Raw genomic sequence first — 17457 nt, forward strand, 5'->3', positions numbered from 1 at the left:
GCTCAAAGGAGAAGCAAACAAGGAGGGGCGCCAGGGGAGGGGGCGGGGGAGGGGCGGGAGGGGAAGGGGGGGGAGGGGGGGGGGGCAGGCAGGAGAAAAGGGGAGCGGGGGGGGAAATGGGAGGGCGGGGAGGAGGCGGAAATCTTTTTTTTTTTTCAATAAAAAATTACATTAAATAAAAAAAATTAAAAAAAAGAAAAAAAAAAGAAAATGTTTAGAAATTACCTAAACTGGCCTTAGGCCTCTGTCATAATGAAGGAATTTCTACAACTTTATTCTTTATCGGTAGTCATATGGTCTAAACCCTAGTGATGGAAGTCATGTACTTCAACAAGCCAGCATTCTTAAAATTGTTGTTGTAAAGTTTGTATACTATTTATTTGTAAATTCATTATTTGTCTTTGGAAACATTTTTACTTTTATATTTGTACTGAGCAAAATTTGACATTAACAGAGCAATGTCAAATGTGTCATATTAGGGTCCTTAAATACATTTTTTTTACCAATAGTGTTCATAAAAGTGAAGATCCACATTGAAGTTCAACCTCAAATATGAGAAAAACATCCTGAGCGACTTCTCTAGTATGATATGTTAAACATACTTGTTGTTAAGGCTAAGCTGGTTATATGCCCATCTCACTGTCATTCTTTTCATTGTTGGTGTTGCTGTGGTGATGGTGGAACTTAGGGTATCGCACATGCTAAGAAAGTGTTTGACCACTGAGAAGTCTCACACAGCTCTTAGTTGCCATTCTTCTACAAAACATATTTATGAATTTTACATTCTGTGAACGATGCAACACAGCCATAAAAGTCGAAGCATCCACAAAAACAAATAGCAGTGCTAGAATCTAATAACATAGGAAGAATTTGAACTAAGCAAGACCACGAGAAACTATGGATTTCCATTGCTGCCGGTAACTGAATTTTAGGTAAATTTGTCTCAGCTTAGTAAAACAAGACAAAATAAAGCAGACTTTGAATCATTAAAGCATAGAAGATATATGCTTTATTTAAGACATTTTTTTGTATAAGATGGTTCTCGAAGAAATAGCAGAATCCTATGGCCAATGAGACAAAGATGGCGTGGCTAAAGAAGGCTACTATTTTAAGTACATAGATACCGATACATATGAGAGAAATAGCAGAACACAATAACCCAAACCATGAGTAGTGAACTAAAGCTTTGTGAAAAGGATAACTCACACGGGAGAGCAACAAGTACTCTTGGAAACAGGAGAATATGATGCGGACCCTCGGGAGAGTAACATCTTGATCTTTAAGCTCCCCATCCAAACTACAGAACTGGTTGGAGGAAAGTGAAATGTGGACCCCCTAGAATCTTCTAAGAGAACTTATCCAGGATGTGCTATAAGGCCTGAGAAGACTTATAAAAATTGTTGGTTATTGCTGTTATTGCTGATTCTTAGGACATGGCAAAATATCAGGGAGACATCATCAAAGAGTATGAAATTTGAGACAGTAAATTTGAAGCTGAAGACAGGTATTTTGCTTGTATTTTGATGTTCTTTTTTTAAAACAATAATTCTATTTATTTTAAGAATGATTTATTTTTAAGTTATTTTTAATTATTTTTTTCACTTGTGTGTCTGGAACTGTGTGTCTGGAACTGGAGATACAGACAGTTGTGAGCTGCTGCCATGTGGGCTTTGAGAACTGAACCCCGACCCTCTGAAAGAGCAGTCAGTGCTCTTAACTGCTGAGATATCGCTCTGGGTTTCTATGTTCTTTTTTGATGGAGATACAGGGCCAGAAATAGGATTAGCCAAGGAACACACACGGAGTGCACCATTTAAGGAGGCACTCAGTCTCAGAGTCACTGAAGTGTAGACAGAAATTGCATGCTGCAAGCACTGAATGACTTGTTAAATCTTGGACCGTAGAGCTCACTTTTGCTTTAGATGATTACTGGCCCTGTTAAGATTTGGACAGTAAAGAGTCAGATTTGTTGGAAATATTTTCAGGCAACTGGGTCATCAGCTTTCTTGAGGCAGGACTATCCAACCCCTCAAACCCAGTTCTCTCAGAGATGGGTGAGTTAGAAGCATCTTTCATTTCTGAGAACAGGAGGGGCTCCATCTTCTTCACTGTCTACTCTGGTGCTGACAGGACATGGTGGTCACGGTATTCTGCAAACACTCTCAGTACTGAGGAAGTCTCCTAGGGAATGTTTCCTTAAATCAACTTAAAGGAGACGTGTTTACAGTTTTCCTCTAAGACTATAGGTATGTGCACATTTGTCTCTGTCACAAGAGATGCTCCTCATATAGAGTTTCACAGTTTTCATCTCCTCGTCTATCTCCCAGTTTCCTTTCTTCCTTACTCTTTCCCATTAACCCGCAGGCCAAGATGTAATGTTGAATTCCTGAGCCTCATTGTCCAGAGATAGAGAACCCAGGTTCTGAAAGATCTACGTCCAGTGTTCCTGTACCAAGTCTCAAGGAAACTAGATAGCTAGGTGAGTGATCTGCTAAGTAAAGAGGGTCCTGGAAATCAAAGAAATTGAAGGTATATGTTGAAGAATGTGTGACTCCATATAGCTCAGATGCTTGATACATGGTCGCTTGCTGCATCTTGAGGCCAAAATCTTGTGGGCTACTAGACTGCCCTATTTAGAACACTGTTCACTTTCCTATTTTTAACCTCGTCCATCTAGAAAACAGTGAACTGCAGTGTTGGTATCCAGATAAGGAAATGTTCATCTTATGGTTTTACATCCCTATGCCCTATAGAATCCATCATTGTCATTGCATGCAATTGCATCAGCCCTGCAAAGACCCTTGGGAGTCAGTAGAGAAGATCTGAGGACCAAGATTCGTATTTCTGCACAAAGAAAGGACAGAAAAGCTTTCTCTATTTTCCACTTTCAATGGAAAGGGATCACTGTGATTATAGTGTCCAGAGTGAGAAAGGTTTCCCCAAAAGGTAGGTGCAAAAGGAAGACTGCAGACTGTCTTCGCTGCTTCATTTTATGGAGGAGGCTTTCTTCACTTAAGACTTGGAATAAGTAGACAAAACTGCAGAAATGGATAAACATGCAGGTGAGAGAGGGTTGGGGCAAGAAGAAGACATTCCAGTGTGTGCAGTTGTACAGTAGAGTAGCCTTAGACATCAGCAATGAAAGTCGACACTGTTGCTCAATGACAGGTTGCTTGCTTGCTATGTACATGGCCCTGGGTTTCATTCCAGCACTGCAAAAAGTTTTAATTCTTAAGAATAGCAATGAGTTTTGCATTTCAAAATTTGGACATTTCAGGCTTCTGAAATGTTAACTATTTGAAAAAACAGCTACATTAAGCCCGACTCAAATATTGTCACGTATGTATGCATGAAAATGTAATGCTGTCCCCTTTCGTGTGTTTAATTTTTGTTTTCTTATGTATCAATTACAATTTTATTTAATTACCAGATATGTTAGTACACTCACATAATCCCAGTAGTAGGGATGCCAAGGCAGGAATGTTACAAGTTCAAAGTAAATGTGATCTAAACAATAAGACTACTGTGGGCTGCAGAGTAAGACTCTTCCTCAAAACAGATAATTTAATGTGAAAAACTGTTGTTTAACCTTGCACCTGACAGCTTGCTCCGAGTCTGTAGCAGAGGGGACATTGAGCTGCTAAGCAGATTACCCTCAGGGAGTCTCAGTGAAAGTTGCTAATCATAGGGATGTTAGTAGCTAACTCATCTCAGCTGCCTCAAAAGTGACCCCAAGAGTATGTGCATTTGAGAGCAGCTCCCCAGCTGTCTCCTGACACACCCACAAGCTTCCTATGGGGAAGTCTCCTTTGCTGTGAGGCCAAGATGGGGGTGGAGGATCACCAGGCTGCTTCAGAGGTTTCAGTGGTTGGAAAGAATTTGGAGGGGAGTTGAAGGGGGATTGTGGGAGAGAAATGTAGAGAAAACAAAGTAAATCAACAAAGAAGTTTTGAAATAATCATGGCAAAGTTAGGAAAATAAAAATGGAGGAAATATGGTCAAACAGCTACATTGGAATGATTTTAATTCTGCTTAAACAAGCAAAAAATGAAACTCAAGAGAAGAGGGGGGGCAGTATTTATGGGCTGCATTTATATGCATAACTATCTTGAACTTAGTAAGGAAAATACCATTTATCTGGTCACATTTTAATTAACCATGCTTGAGATCTGTGTGTGTCTGTCTCTATCTCTTTCTATGTCTCCCTGTCTCTGTGTCTGTGTATGTCTCTGTCTCTGTGTCTGTCTGTCTCTGTGTCTCTGTTCATATCTCTATTTCCATCTCTCCCTGGTCCTTCTCTCCCTGGGACCTTTTCCCCTGCTCCTCACTCTTATCCTCTCTTCTTCTGTGTACTCCCTTTCCCTGTACCATCTCCCCAAACCTCTCCCCCTTCTTCCATCTTAATCCTCCTCTTGTTTTTCTTCTTGTTGATCCATCTGCTCAGACCTCCCAGAGTTCTCCCCCTCTGGGGCCCCAGTGTTGACTTTCTGCTCTCTTCTTCACTTCCTTCCAGTACAAGGCAGAAAGGGAGAAAAAGCTTTAAATCTTTACATACACTGAGAACTGCCCTCATTTACTCTAATTGCAGAGTGGGGCTTGGGGGTGAGTACAAAGGAACAGTAAAGATCCATCTAAATTAAGGAAAACTGCAAGTAATAGAACATTTTGAAAGAAATGTGATCGTGTTACGTTCAAGTAAATTCAGCAATACTGTTAACTGGAACAGAATTTAGGAGACTTCAAAGTGCCTTAACAAAGAGATAATAATCATTAATAATTGGAATTATTTGAACATAAATGCAGCTGCTCAAGGCCTATACTCTTAAATAGGCTTCTATGTCCCTTATGTGCACATTAAAACTGCCAGCAGGCCCCTTCTCATAGCTGCAGGTAAAATAATATTGGTATAAGGATTCTTTGTAGCAGGGATATCCATGTCACTGCAGATGGTCCGTAGAGCAGCACTTTTGTTGATCTGGTTACTAAAATTAGTGGTAACAAAATTGTACATCATGGGAAACAAATGTTTTTCCTACTTCCTGTCTATTTAATTTAGTAGCTAGTCTTTGTGAAGACCAGAAACTCTTTTCTATTGCAGACAGTAAATGAAAGAAGGCAGTGGAGGTGTGTTGTTCTGGATGGAAGCTTGTTGAGAGATATGTTTGTGCACAGATGGCAGAAGGGAGAGGAAGGGTTAGAGGGAATTGAGTGATATGGCAGATAGGAGGGAGTATGACTGTGTCTATCTGTGTAAGGGAATGGTATATGACTCAATATGTATTCAGGCTCGTCAAAAATGTATTTGTATGTATTTGAGAGAGTCAGTCAGACAGACACAGAGAGATTTGAACTTTTATATCAATCTGTATCTTTACATAAACAAGTCATGAAACAACTTGCATAAACATCATGGGAAGGATAGAGTTTGTGAAAATTGGAGGTTAACTGTGAGCATAGCTATATATGCTTTCTATGTGCGAGAGAAAGAAGGCCTAGGTGCCGTGTTTCTTAAACAGTTATTCCTCTCCTAATACGAACCCATCTCTCTCTCTCTCTCTCTCTCTCTCTCTCTCTCTCTCTCTCTCTCTCTCTCTCTCTCTCTCTTTCTCTCTCTCCCCTGACCTTCTGTTTCCAAATACTTTCTGATTCAGGTTAAGGTTAAACTAGTCAATTCTCAGTTTTCTCTCTTGAAATTGGTGTTGTCACTGTGCATGGGTTAATGCAAGCACACACATGCTACTGTACATATGTAGAAAGGTTGGAGACAACTTTTGGGTGTCAGTTCTCTTCTTTCATATTAGGGTTTAGAAGTTGAACTCAGGTCGTCAGGCAGTGGTCAGACTTAATTTTTTTTCTCTCTCTGAGTCATCCCGTTTGACCCTATTTCTCATTTTGTCCTTTTTTCTCAAACTATAACCTCCATTTTTCTCTGCAGAAATGTACACCCCAGTTTGATTCAAAATTCTGAAGCATGTTTAGTTTCCTAGCAGGTAGAAGCAAAGTAGGCAAGGGAAACCTGTTGAAAAAGTCTTGAACATATGACTTTAAGGAAGAGTAGAGTCTTTTGTTGAATCCAGCAACTGCAGGATGCAGGATTCCTTAGGCAGTCTACATGCCAGTGCTAAGAGTCCAGGGCAATAGTACCTGTGCTTTTTTTTTTTTTTATGACTTCCTTGGCCTGCTTTGGGAGGTTATACCATGAGGTTTTGTTATCTCTCATAGCTCCTCTACCTCCAGCTTCTGAGTTTGACCTCTCGTTATTACTTGTTCACCCGTCCAGTATAAATATTCAATGACAGTTACTCGTGTCAGATACTGTTTCTGGCATTTTCAAAGGGACAAAAAATTGATTTCTGTCCATCAGCTCATATTGTAATATACAGACAGAAAACTAGCAAAGAGCAGAAATTTATACAGCATGTTAGCTGAGTGTTGTGGAGTAGGTTAGAACAAATGGTAGAGATTGGGGTTTAAGTGTGGAGGTAGATATTTAAACTGAATTGTCTGATTTGCCTTCGCGGAGAGACATTTGAGCAGAAATGGGAAGGGGCTGAGAGAGATTATGCAGATGCTGGGTAGGGGATTTTGCAGTAGTAGAAATTGCTAGTGCAAAAACCCAGTGGTAAGAGCAGGCCTGGCATTTTCCAAGACAGTGGAAAAAGCACGAGATAAAGGGAGCCAATAGCAGCGGCAAATATGCTCTACAGAAGAAATGGCAAAGGGTATTGGGAAGATCTGGCCAGGGTTTTCTGTTTGTTTCTTCTTATGTAAACTGGTTGATGAATAAAATTATAGGAATCTAGTGGGAAGAAGAACATATAGAAGGAGCTTGGCATACTGCAGACCTTTATTATGAAATGATCATCACTGTAACTTCTCCATCTTACATAGACAGAGAACGCCCATGCTTTTAAATCTCAAAATATTTATCTTCCTTCTCCCCTGTTCTAGTCTATCTCTAAGAAGTAACTGTGGGTTGGGGGATGCACCGCCATTGATAAAGTGCTTACCTAGCATGCAAGCCCTGGAATTGGTATTCAGCACCTTGCTAAATAAGGCAGGGTGACACACACCAGTAATTTCAGCGCTCAGGAGCAAAGTCATTCTTGACTATGTATTGAGTTTCAGGCAGGCCACTTGGGCTACATGGGACCCTGTTTCAGAAGAAAAAAATGAAGAAGGAGAAGAAGAATTGGGGGTTGAAAGATGGTTCGCAGATAAGAGTGCTTGCTGCATTATCAGAGGACCAGGGTTCTGTTCCTAGCACATTGGGTAGTACACAACCTCCAGCTCCAGTAGAATCTGACTCCCTTACTGTAATATACTTTCCTTTAACTATCCTACCTACTCAAGATGTGGCTTCATCTCTTCCCCATGGAAGCTCCAGTTTTCATTTGTGTAGCAGCACACACAGAAACTCAGCTCTGTGATGTACTCTGTCCTTTCCTAATCACAAGCAGATTATTTATAGACCTCACTCATTCTCCATTCATTTGCAGCGTGCTTCAATGAAAACACAGCCATTCAATCAAAAGAGATGCAGATTCAGATTAAAATTCAGTTCCCATCACTATGTGATTTTTCTTTTTCTGTCCTGGGGGTACACCCCACAACCTTGTCCATGTCACACAAATGCTCTCCCATTAAAGTATAGCCTCAGCTCTTTGTCTTTCAAAAATATTCTCAATGTATAGCCCAAGCCGGCCTACAGTTTACTATGTACCCCATGCTGATCTCCAATGTATGATTCTCCTGCCTCAGTCTCTTGAGTGCTAAGACTACTGTGCATGTCACACTTGGCTTGTATGACTATTTTGATTGCATTACCAAATGGGTGATAATGTACACCTTTGCACTAGTTACAAGGACTACAGGAAATTACTCATGAAACACCTAACATATAGTAAGCGCTAATGAAGTGATTTTTTACCTAAAATAAGCACTAATTAAGTGATTTTTAAAATCTACTTTCTGTAGTTGTGTTTGGCAAGCTCTTTTGCTGACCTTTCTCTTCATGTCTCCTTTCAAGGATTTGTTTACCTCAAGATTTTGCCATTTGATTTCTTTTTTTAATTGCTATTTGATTTCTTCCCTCTTGTCATACTGCACTCCCTAGCACTCTATCTACTTCTTCCTTTAGTGCACGTACCTGCACAGTTTTGACATCTAATTCCTAGAATCTTTTCTAATAGCCTGATGCAATTTCCAATAAAGATCCATACATTACAAGAGTCCTCCCTAATCCCAGGTTTTGATTTCTGCTATTTTAATTATCCATAGTCAACTACTGTTGGAAGATATTAAATGGATAATTTCAGAAGTCAGCAACTCATATATTTAGAATTGTGTGCCATTCTAGGTAGTATAATGAAATATTGTACTGCCCCACATTAGCCTGTCCTACATGGAACATGGCTCCTTTCTTTGTCCAGAATTCTCATCTTGTATATTTTACCAGCCCACCAGTCCTTTAGCATTTATTCTTCTCTCACAGTAGTATCACCATTTTTTGAGTAACACTACTTTACGTAATGATTGCCATCCAGCAAAATAGTAATGGCAGCAATTCAGATAAGCCAAAGGAGTTGTACAGTGATTCACTTAAGTGAAAGGTTGAAATAAGGGGAAAGGTCATATCCTGAGGCTGCTAAGCTCTCTTGTAAGGATGAATTTCCTTCTCTGCAAATGGTGGAGACAGAAATAAAATGCACCCCTTTTGCTGTCACGCTTCAGACTGTAAAAGGTACAACCACCAGTGGGGCAAGTACTTTGTTAATGGGGAACAAGTTTTACTTTAGTGGCTAGAAGATATGGACCAAAACATGCTCTAACAGATTACAACATGTACCAGAAAGTCTAGAACCTATATGGAGGGATTCCCTGAAATATGAATGTCATATGTCACTGTGGGGAAAGCGGGGCTACAAAGGTTAATGCTTAGGTTTAGACTGAAAAAAGCACATAAATAAATACATAAGGTTTGATAATATGCATGGGCCCCAGACATCTACTTTGACTTTTAGAAATGTATCCCTCATACATACATGGCGTCCTTGCTGTGATTCTGCATTGGGGATAAGTGAGAAAAGAGTTGGTAAGGTCAAAGACATAAAGATAGCTGGGGGGAGGCTCAGAATTCTAGGCAAAAGTCTTTGGCTTGATAATGTGCGAAGTTCAGACAAGTAGAGTAATAGAATTTAAATTTAGCTTCTTTATGACGGATGTGCCAGGGCAAAGAGAAGCTGGGGCAAGGGAGCCATTTAATTAGATACTGTGGTAACCAGATATTACTTTCTATGATGTTAGAAGGAAGAAAAGTCAAAATACAAGGAGCCTTACAGAGAAAGGACATGAAAAATTTGGTAGCATATAAAGATTTCAGAGAATTCAAAAACATTTAACCACTATAAGAATAAGACACTGGAAAACTAATGGTGATTTTGGGAGGGATTTTTGTGTTGAAAAGCATAAGGCAAGTGAGAAAGGAAAATGATTAAGATTTTGACATATTAAATTTTAGGAGACAATAAGAAACTCGAGGGAAAATACCTTGTGGGCAATAGAACCAGAAAACAGAAAAAGAAGTCCAAAGTTTGTTAGTCAGTACTGGTGCTAGTTGTATTAGAATCATTTGTATACCCGGAATATACAAATGAGGAAAATAGATGAACTCCCTTGAAGGAGTGAGAACAAAGGGAACTGGATAGGGGATGAAGAACTGGTCTTTCAGAGACAGCCAGAGGGAAAAGGTGGGAGGGAAAAGGAAAGCTTGGAAGAACCAGACAAAGAAATCAAAAACACAAAAGGAGACAGAGTGTAACAGAAGCCTACTGACTTTTGCATTAATTCATCAGACCCTGGCTGACTCTTCTGTTAGACTCCTGCTTTTTTACTCCCCCACCTGGGTCCGAAGCTTTTCTTTTTAATCATTGTTTAGCTGGGCCTCCCAGACCTCAGAGTGTAATTATTATTCCTACTGCCTACATCACTCTGAATTCATGCTTCCCTGCTTCCTTCATCTATTAACCCTTCCTTCATAGGTAGTGAGTATGATCAAGCATACTCATTTGCACAATACATCATTACGCCATAGTTACTAATATGATAAGTGATGATGAACTGGGGTAGAAGAGAGGAGTGTCTGTCCTGTCCAATGAGGTGAACTGCAATAACAAAGTGTAGCTATTCTTGTCTGCATTTATTTTCTCAGAAACAGGGAAAGGAAGATGCACCACATAGATACATTCTTATTAAGACCCTACTGTGTACATAGCTGCCCCCAATTAGTGAAAAATTTTGTAAAACAATATGTAACATGAATAACAATGGAAATGACACCTTCAACGTATTGTGTATTGTTTCCTCTTTTTAAGAACATCTTCTTTACTATGCATCTTGCCTCTATTTCTTTTTACCTATTAATTGTGACTATTTTCAAATACTCACATTTTACATATACCCATATATGTTATCAGACTCTGACGTCCTTTATATTTTAACTTTCATGTGAAATCTTTTATTTATATATTTATGCTTTTCTCCATGTTGAATATTCAATGATCAAAATATAATGAATGAATTTCATAGCAATCCAACATATGAATTAAATATTTTTTTCCATATTTGTATATCTGATAGCATTTTGTTAATAGAGAGTACAACATGGGGATCTAAAAGCTATTATTGATTGCAAAGTAGATATTTTCTCCTGCACTTCCACTTTATTGTGGCTCCACAAAGTAAAAGTCATCTATTTCTGTGGAAAATGCCAGTGCAATATCGATGGAGATTGCATTGACTAGGCAGATTGCTGTGGGTAGTGTTGATAGTTTAATAATAACAATTCTTTTAAAAAAATAAATCTAATACAACATTTTTTTCTGATTCTTTCTTTATTAAAAATTTCTGCCTCCTCCCCTCCTCCCTTTTCCCTCCGTCTCCCCCCACTCTCCACCCCCCACTCCCTTTCCCCTCCCTCTCCAGTCCAAAGAGCAGTCAGGGTTCCCTGCCCTGTGGAAAGTCCAAGGTTTTTTCCCCCTCCATCCAGGTCTAGGAAGGTGAGCATCCAAACCGGCTAGTTTGGTTTGATCCTACATGCAGTAGGATCAAAACCCCGTGCCATTGTCCTTGGCTTCTCATCAGCCCTCATTGTTCGCCATGATCAGAGAGTCCGGTTTTATCCCATGCTTTTTCAGTCCCAGTCCAGCTGGCCTTGGCGAGCTCCCATTAGATGAGCCCCACTGTCTCAGTGGGTACTTGCACCCCTCGCGGTCCTGACTTCCTTGCTCATGTTCTCCCTCCTTCTGTTCCTCATTTGGACCTTGGGAGCTCAGTCCAGTGCTCCAATGTGGGTCTCTGTCTCTATCTCCATCCATCGCCAGATGAAGGCTCTATGGTGATATGCAAGATATTCATCAGTGTGGCTATAGTATAGGGCCAGTTCAGGTTCCCTCTCCTCAGCTGCTCAAGGACATCCCCTGCTAATACAACTTTTTAAAAAAGAAAAAAAAAATCTTAGATTCATCTTTTCTTCTCATTACCCTCAGGAAGAATACTTTTTTAAAAAGTGCTGTAAAACTTAGTTTTGGTGCTAAATAGTAATTGGCAAAACAATGAGAAGACCTAAACTCAAAGGAGAAGAAATAAAAAAATAAAGTCATGTGTTGTTACATCTTTGTCAACTTGATGACTATTAAATACAAGAAGAAAACTTGAAACTAATGAGAGTAAAGGAACTTAATACATGGAATGTCTTACTTTCTGCTGTTAGATGAAAATATTGAAAAGTTGGTAGCTTATACAGAACAAAATATTACTTTTATTCTTTATATTATTTTATGTTATAATAATATATAAAAATATTACAGAGTAGAGGAAATTGAAGATTAAGGGGGCAATGTATTCAGTCTAAGATTCTTCCTTGAATGTTATGTACTTACATTGAAGGAAATTAGACAGGGAAAGGGGCCAAACACTGTAAAAACTTTTGTGGTAAGGGTCTTAATCCTATTCATGCTGGATGGTCTTTTACAATACAGTCACATTTTGATGATTCCATCTTTAATACTGTGACACTAGAACTCAAGTTTCAACAGGATTTGAGGGGTCACAAAGACAAACTCTAGAATTCTGTTGTTACACCCTGAATAGTTTCTTTCTCATGAGTAAAATAAATGTATTGTATCATAGTAATCTCAAAACAACTAACTTGGTCCAGCATCAACTCTGGCATCTAAAATCTAATCATTCTTCTTAATTAAAGTTTATTTTTTAATTGATTTTTATTGAGCTCTACATTTCTCTCTACTCCCCTCCCTGACTCTCTCCTCCCCCCCTTGACCCTCCCCCAAGGTCCCCATGCTTCCAATTTACTCAGGAGATTTTGTCTTTTTCTACTACCCAGGTAGATTAGATCTATGTATGTCCTATTTGTTGTCTAAGTTCTCTGGGATTGTGGTTTATAGGCTGGTTTTCTTTGCTTTATCTTTAAAAACCACCTCTGAGTGAGTACACGTGATAAATTGTCTTTCTGTGTCTGGGTTACCTCACTCAAAATAATGTTTTCTAGCTCCATCTATTTTCCTGCAAAATTCAAGGTACCATTATTTTTTTCTGCTGTGTAGTACTCCATTGTGTAAATGTACCACATTTTTCTTATCCATTCTTCAATCAAAGAACATTTAGGTTGTTTTCAGGTTCTGGCTATGACAAACAATGCTGCTATGAACATAATTGAGCACATGTCCTTGTAGGCACGATTGAGCATCCTTTGGATATATACTCAAAAGTGGTATTACTGGGTCTTGAGGAAGGTTGTTTCCTAATTTTCTGAGAAATCACCACACTGACATCCAAGGGCGTTGTACCAGCTGGCATTCCCACCAGCAATACAGAAATGGTCCCTTTTTCCCACAACTTCTCCAGCATAAGTTGTCATCAGTGTTTTTGACCTTGGCCATTTGCCAGGTGTGAGATAGAATCTCAGAGTTGTTTTGATTTGCATTTCTCTGATGATAAGGATGTTGAACATTTCCTTAAGTGTTTTTCAGCCATTTTAGATTCCTCTGTTGAGAGTTCTCTGCTTAGGTCTGTACTCCATTTTTTTATTAGATTATTTGTTCTTTTGATGACCAGTATCTTGAGTTCTTTGTATATTTTGGAGATCAAACCTCTGTCTGATGTGGGGTTAGTGAAGATCTTTTCCCATTCTGTAGGCTGTCATTTTGTCTTGACCATGTGCTTTGCTTTACAGAAACTTTTCAGTTTCAGGAGGTCCCATTTATTAATTGTTTCTCTCAGTATCTGTGCTGCTGGGGTTATATTTAGGAAGTGGTTTCCTGTGCCAATGTGTTCAAGTGTACTTCCCACTTGCTCTTCTATAAGGTTCAGTGTGGCTGGCTTTATGTTGAGGCCTTTGATCCATTTGGACTTGAGTTTTGTGCACGGTGATAGATATGGGGTCTATTTTCATTCTTCTACATGTTGATATCCAGTTATGCCGGCACCACTTGTTAAATATGCTTTCTTTTTTCCATTTGATATTTTTTGCTTTTTTTGTCAAAAATCATGTGTTCAAAGGTGTATGGATTGATGTCCAGGTCTTCTACTTGGTTCTTTTGATCCTCGGGTCTGTTCTTATTCTACTACCAGGCTGTTTTTGGTACTGGAACTCTGTAGTAAAGTTTGAAGTCAGGGATTATGATGCTTCCAGAAGTTCTTTTATTGTACAGGATTGTTTTGGCTATTCTGTATTTTTTGCTTTTCCACATGAAGTTGACTACCGTTCTTTTGAGGTCTGTGAAGAACTTTGCTGGGATTTTGATGGGCATTGTGTTGAATCTGTAGATTGCTTTTGGGAAGATTGCCGTTTTTACTATGTTAATTCTGTCTACCTAAGAGCATAGGTGATCTTTCTAAAATCTAATCTCAAAAAACATTTAAATCAAGTGTAAGTGAAGTTCAAAATCAAATTATTCCTCAGGCAAATTTCTCTGAAGCAAGAAATAAATAAGATAGGGCTGGAGAGATGGCTCAGCAGTTGAGAGCACTGGCTGCTCTCACAGAGGAGCCTGGTTCAATTCCCAGCACCCACAGGGCAACTCACACCTGTCGTACCTCCAGTTCCAGGGCTTCTGACACCCTCATGCAATCAAAACACCAATGCACATAATATAGAAATAAATTAAATATAAAAAAAGAAATGGACAAAAGCAAAATACTTACGAATTTGTATGGTACAATGGAGAGACAGACATAAAATAGTTATTCCTATTCCAAAACAGACACAAGAAAGAAAATGAAGATGATTGGGTTCCCATAAGTCTCTAAATAAAAAAGGTAATTATCAGTCAGGCATGGTGGCACACACCTTTGAGAGTAGACAATCTTGTCTTGTTCTTGATTTCAGTAGGCTTGAGTTTCTCTCTAGTTTGGTGTTGGCTGTTGGCTTGTATATTGCCTTTATTATGTTTAGGTATATTCCTTGTATCCCTGCTCTCTCTAAGTATTATAAAAGGATGTTATATTTTGTCAAAGGCTTTTTCAGCATCTAATGAAATGATCATGTGTTTTTTATTTTTTAGTTTGTCTATACGGTGGATTACATTGACAGTTTTTCATATGCTGAACCATTCCTGTATCTATGGCATGAAGCCTACTTGATCATGGTGAATGATTTTTTTGATGTGTTCTTGGATTCAGAATAGGTCTTTTAAAACCGGATCAGGTTTCCCTGTTGGCCAGGGGCTCCTCTTACAAAATACTGTCGCTCTGTTTTCTGGCTCCTGCCAGGGGCCAAGTTTCCTCTCGCCCCTCAGAAGGGTCTTCAGGAACAGGATCCGGCTCCTTCCTTGCTAGGGGTCTCACCAACCAAAGGCCTACCTCTTTGCTTTAATTGTAGTGGGGCGATCTGCTCTCAGTGTTGTGCGCTGGTCCCCGCTGTCTGCCGCCGCCTGCACTGGCGCTCTGCCGCCCCGCCTGGGCCTGCCTGCGCCAGTGCTCTGCTGCCCCGCCTTGAGTAAGTGTTTTTGTGGCAGGATGAAGCATCCTTTGAGTCTATGACCATGAGTGGTATAACTGAATCTTAAGGTAAATCAATTTCCATCTTCCCAAGGAACTGCCATTTGATTTTCATAGCAGCTGTACAAGTTTGCAACCAACAATGAAGGAGTGTTTTCCTTAGTCCACATCCTTGCCAGCAAGAGCTGTCACTTGTCTTATTGAGCTTGGCCATTCTGATTGCTATAAGATGAAATCTGAAAATAGTTTTGATTTGCATTTCCCTGATAGCTAAAGATGTTGACCATTACTTTAAGTGTTTCTCAGACATCTGAGAATACTCTATTGAGAATTCTCTGTTTAGATCTGTATTCCATTTTAACTGGGTTGTTTTCTCAATATTAAGTTATTTAAGTTATTTATTTTGGATATTAGCCCTATAACAAGTGTATCGTGGGTAAAGGTCTTTCCCCATTCTGTAGGCTGCCTCTTTGTATGAATGACAGTGTCCTTTTCCTTATAGAAGCTTCATATTCGTGAAGGCTCACTTATTAATTGTTGATCTTAGTGCCTGTGCTAACAATGTTCTGCTCAGAAAGTCTTTTCCCATGCCTATGAGTTCAAGGCTATTCTTCATTTTCTCTTCGATCAGGTTCAGGGTATCTGGTTTTATATTGAGGTCCTTGAACCATTTGGAGTTGAGTTTTGTTAAGGGTGAGAATATATATATTTTCTACATGCAGACACCTAATTTATCCAGGACCATTTGTTGAAGATTCTGTCTTTTTTTCTAATGTGCATTTCTGGCTTCTTTGTCAAAAATCAGGTGTCTATAGATGTGTGAACCTACGTCTGGGATTTCAATTTGATTCCATTGATCAACAAATTTGTTTTTGTGTCAACACCATGTGGTTTTTGTTGCTATAGCTCTTGAACTATATACAACTTGAAATCAGGGATGACAAAACCTCCAGCAGGGCTTTTATTATTCGGGATAGTTTTAGCTATCCTGAGTCTTGTGTATTTCTATATGAAGCTGGAAATTGTTCTTTCAAGATCTGCAAATAATTGTGTTTGCAGTTTGATGGGGATTGCATTGAATCTGTAGATTGATTGATTTTGGTAGAAGGGCTATTTTTTCCTCTGTTAAGCCTATCAATCCATGATCATGGGTAATTTTTTTCATCTTCTGATATCTTCCTCCTTCTTTCTCCAATGTCTTAAAAATTTTTAATCATAAACGTCTTTCACACATTTGGCTAGAGTTACCCTCACAATATTTTATGTTATTTGAGGCTATTGTGAAAGGTGTTGTTTCCCTAATTTCTTTCTTAGTCTGTAATTTGTATACAGGTGAGATAATGGTTTTTCTGAGTTCATTTTGTATCCTGCCACTTTGTTGAAAGCGTTTATTAACTGTAGGAGTTCCCCGATAGAATTTTTGTGATCAATTATGTATACTATCCTAACAGCTACAAATAATGATACATTGATTTCTTCCTTTCCAATTTGTATGGCCTTGACCTCCTTCAGCTCTCTTGTTGCTTTAGCTGAGATTTCACGTACTAGATTGATTGTGTATGAAAGAGTGGATAATAATATTGCCTTGTTTCTGATTTTAATGGAATTGCTTTGAGTTTCTTTCTATATAATTTGATGTTGCCTATAAGTTTGGTGTAAATTGCTTTTATTGTGTTTGGGTATGTCTATTGCATCCTAATCTCTCTGGAACTTTTATCATGAAGGGGTATAGGATTTTTTTTCAAAGACCTTTCTAAATCTAATAAGATAATTATGCGTTTTTTCTTTCAGTTTATTTATAGAGTGGTTCATATTTTCTGATTTTTGGATATTGAACCATCATAGGATCTCTGGGATGAAGACTACTTGATCATGGTGGATGATCTTTTTGATGTGTTCTTGGATTAGATTTGTGAGTATTTTGTTGAGTATTTTTTCATTTATGTCCATAAGAGAAATTGATCTGTACTTCTCTTTCTTTGTTGAGTCTTTATGTGGTTTGGGTCTTAGAGTAACTGTGGCCTCATAAAATGAGTAGGGTAATGATCCTTCTGTTTCTATTTTGTGGAACAATTTGAGGAGTATTGGCACTAACTTTTCTTTGAAAGTCTGGTAGAATTCTGTGCTGTAACTGTCAGGCTCTGGACTTTTTCTGGTTGGGAGACTTTTAATGACAGCTTCTATTTCACTGGGAGTTATTGGTCTATTTAATTTGTTTATATGATCTAACTTTGTTTTCTTTTTTAATATTTATTTATTATGCATACAGTGTTCTGCCTGCATACCAGAAAAGGGCACCAGATCTCATTATAGATGGTTGTGAGCCAGGATGTGGTTGCTGGGAATTGAACTTATGCCTCTAGAAGAGAAGCCAGTGCTCTTAACCTCTGAGCCATCTCTTCAGGCCATGATCTAACTTTGGCGAGTTGTACCTATTAA

Source organism: Alexandromys fortis, unplaced genomic scaffold, assembly GCF_014885135.2.
Source record: "Alexandromys fortis isolate MF-2015 unplaced genomic scaffold, M_Fortis_MF-2015_v1.1 scaffold_195, whole genome shotgun sequence".
In the NCBI taxonomy this organism is placed as follows: domain Eukaryota; kingdom Metazoa; phylum Chordata; class Mammalia; order Rodentia; family Cricetidae; genus Alexandromys; species Alexandromys fortis.